Consider the following 4,315-nt stretch of genomic DNA (forward strand, 5'->3'; position numbering starts at 1 on the left):
ATGGTGTAAATTTAAAATTAGTGATATAGCCACATCCACAATAAATGTGATTCATTAATTTGCTTTTTAAAATAATTTTGTAAATCATTTTTTTGAATATGTAATATTGGTGGTGATTGGGATGCAAGTTTGGGGTTAAAATAGTCAATAAAGATAAAGAAATTAAAATAGTCAAAACGTCTCATCCAAATCATAATCATTTTATTTTTTCTTTCACAACCATTAAACCAATTACAAAAAATCCTATTATCATCCCAAATACACTTTTTTAGTTAGCTTAAAATAGTCAGAAGTAGAACTTTTTTAGCATTACTTTTTAATTTATAGCCTGGCGAAATTAGTTCCGTTTAGGAAGAACTTTTTGACTTTTTTGATTTTTTGTGAGAAAAAAATAAAATGATTATGGTTTTGATGTAACATTGTCTTATTAACTTATTTAGTCTATTTTGTCATTTTATATGTTTTTTAATCCCAACTCAAACACAACCTACTTGCCAAATGACAACTAACTGAAATAGCCAAGTTCCTTAACGCACCCATGGTTGAAGGTTTGTGATAGTGAAATTATATTGATTCAGTTTGGTTATATTTGATAATTTAATTTAATGTTGTACGTATTTAGGAAAAAGTAAATTAAATATGTTTTACAATTATTAGTGGAGCTTTGGAAACGTGATTTCATATATTGGTTTGAGTGCTGTATTTGGTTACAATTTTCAAAAATTGATTCCGGACCCACTTTTGAAAACATGTCTACCCAGTTATCTTTCTGGCTGATTAACCGGAACAGTGTTTGTTTGTTTTTTTTTTCTTTTGAGGGGGGGGGGGACATTTGACACCTGTTATTTTTTATATTTTAAAAAATATATATTTTTTGAATTTTTAAAATTTTTTTATGATCTTTGAATAGATTTTTGAGTTGTGTATTTGGTTATGAGTTTTAAGTTTTTGAATCAAACAACTTTTCCAATTTCAAAAATTCGAAACTTTTTTCAAAATTCATAACCAAACAAATTTTCTCTTTTCAAATCATAATTCCAAAACTCACAAACTCAAAATATAACTCTATTCTCAAATCATAATTCTAAAACTCTATCAAGCACTACTTATGAGTGTCTATGACATTTGGTTCAAATAATTGATTTGTTTTAATTATTAGAACATGATTAATGAAAGGGTTTGAATCCTTTCAAGTTTGGGTTTGGTGTGCCTATTTTCGAGTTACTTTAGTAATTGTAACCGTTCATTTTTTAAGATTCGTTCAGTAGAATATTCAATTTTTTTTTAAATAATCGAATATCGCTAACTACATATTTAAATCACATTTATATTATAAAAAATATATGACTATGTTCGAAGGTCATTTCTTTCTCACATTTTTATCATAGGAGAAATTATAGATCAGTGTAATTTTGTACTCTTTTTATAATGAAATGAAATTCTTCTTATGTTTTTATTTTAAAAAGTACTACATATAATTATTTAGGGAAATTCTTGGTTGAACTATATACAAGTTATGACTATTTATCAAAGTAATTTGCTTTTTAAAATTGTAAGTTCCAAATACGATTTCATGGTAAAATCGTATCTTGAACATGCGATTTTATATTGACATGGCCTATATTTACACACTAGTAAGTCATGTCATTATGAAATCGCATCTTTAAGATGTCATTTCACCATAAAATCGCATTTTGAACATGCGATTTCAACAATAAAATTGCATTTTGAACTTGCGTTTTAAAAAAAAAGAGTGACTTAATTTGATAAATAATTTGAAAAATGAATTACTTTTATAAATATTTTGATTTTTTAGAATATTTAAAAAAAAAAATCAAATGTAAGGAGGGCTTGGGGTGACCAATGAAGGCAAGGGAGAGTGGTGCCAACGGTGGAGTCGATAACCATGGTCATACGGGAAGAATAGGGGTGTAAAAATGGCTCGAGACTCGTGGGCGGGCCCGGCTCGGTTAGGCCCGGGCCTGAGTCCAGCCCAAGACCTTGGGACTGGACCTTTCATTTGAAGTTCGGTCTGGCCTGTTGGCCCAACCCAAAAAAATTTTGGCCCTGCGGGTGGCTCGGTCCAGCCCACCCAGTCCTCCCTCTGCCAATAGTCAAATTTCAAAATAAATAAATAATAATAATAATAAAATAAAAAGCAAGTTGCAATGGTTAAATAGTTAAAAATAAAATAAAATAAAGGCTTGATCTTGCAACAACGGTAAAAAAAAAGAAAAAAAAAAGGGCCGGTCATTTCCTTGCAGGGAGGCAGAGTTGATGCCTGCCCCCTATCAGTGTCGTCCTACCCCCTGCCCCTTTGCCTTGTCATGCAGCATCACTCACATCATTGCAATTTACAAATTGCAATGAATGAAAAAAAAAAAATTAAATGTTTACACCTCTGCAGACTTGAATTTTTTTTAATAATAATAATAATAATTTAACGATCATATTTCCGTTTAACACAACGGTCATTTTTTTATTTATAAATTTATTTCAATCTTCCAAACTTCTATAATTATCCCTCATTTTTCAAAATAAATCTCACAAATAATTCTCTTTCTTAAACTCTCAATCGCTCTCAACTCTCAATTAATTTTAAAGTGTCATCCTTAAGTGGCAATTGCAATTGTGCAACAAGAAACTTTTATTAGAAGAAACTGATTTTTGTATCGCATTAGCCAGTTGGTAACATTAATTAGTTTAATTAAATTTATTAGCTATTCATTTTTTTTGATTAATTATTTCTGAACATATATTAACTATTTCTCATTATTTAAATTAATTGTTAGTTCTTATATATTATTTTACTTACATTACTATGGATCTTAATATTCCTAATGTTTATATCGATATTGATGCATATACTACACAACTTGAATCTGTTGATTCTCCTTCTAATATCCCTCTTCCAACAGTTGGATCATCATCTAGGGGCACAACTAGTAGTGTTTGGGAACATTTTGAAAAAATATCTATAAATAATCCTAATGGTACAATTACATTTAAAATAAAATGTAAATATTGTGCACATTTACTTAGTACTGCATCCTACGTTACACGGACTCGGGTGCAGGTATCGAGTGCAGGTACGAATCTAGGGGTCAGACACTTCAAAACTAAAAATTGAGGATACGTGGATATGGATCCAAACGAGGATATAGGTACGAGAATACGTTAAATATTTAATTTTTAAAATATATTTATTATATAAAGATAAGTTTAATAGCTATTTTTTAAATATATTTATTATTTTTGTCTTATGTATTACTTTTATTGATAATTTTTTTAATTTATCTATGCAATTTATTTTTTTACTTTTAGTTGACATATATATTATAAATAACAAAAATATAATAAATAAGGAATAACAAATTATGTTAAAACAAATATAAAATAGATAATATATTTTATAGATTTTATTAATTTTATATTATATATTATTTAATTAGATTTATTATTATATAATTGATAGGTGGATGGTAGCTTTTTTGACTTTTACTTGGTAGGTGAAAAGGTGAAAGTTTATTAACTTGTTGGTTGGTAACAACTAACTTTCAAGATGGAAGAAAAGTTGTTCTCAATATAATATTTATGATATAATTTATATTATATATTATTTATGATATATTATATATTATATATTATTTATATGATAGGCACCAATTAAAAAGAAGAGAGAAGAGAAGACGGTCAAGAAAGAAGAATACAGAGAGAAGGGAGAGACGAAGTTGATCGAAACAAAGAGAAGAGAGAGATGAAGATGATCGAGAGTGAGAGAAGAGCCTGTAACAACTCTCGTCACTATTTACCGAATAACCACTAATTACCGTTAAACTGAAACTGATTATGACTGATAAGTGAACTGAATAAACTGCTGAACTGACTGACTGAAATTGAAACTGAATTGACTGAGTATACCTGTTTAATTGTAATTCTATCTGTTTGGTTATTTGATTATCTGTTTGTGTATTTATGGTTAAACTGCTAATTAAAGGCCCTATTGGCGGCCGAACCAGAAATCGATTGATATTTTATGATCATTGGAATTTATGTAATTTTATGGCATATTTATCTGAAATTTGATTTAGTATGATTAAACTAGATTAATTTAAGCTAAATTGCATAGTTTGCCTTAATTACCATTTTGGCACATGAGTGGCCCACTATTTGAATCATTTTTTAGCCTTATTACACCCTTGGCCAAAACATTTGATCAGCCTTATTCCTTGCCTCAGCCGACTAAAGAGAGAGAGAGTGAGCTAGAAGAGTGATTCATCTTGTTTTGCTTGAAATTGAGAAGATTGGAGGAGCT

The sequence above is a fragment of the Camellia sinensis genome, chromosome 2, assembly GCF_055761805.1.
Source record: "Camellia sinensis isolate YWXY chromosome 2, ASM5576180v1, whole genome shotgun sequence".
Taxonomy (NCBI): domain Eukaryota; kingdom Viridiplantae; phylum Streptophyta; class Magnoliopsida; order Ericales; family Theaceae; genus Camellia; species Camellia sinensis.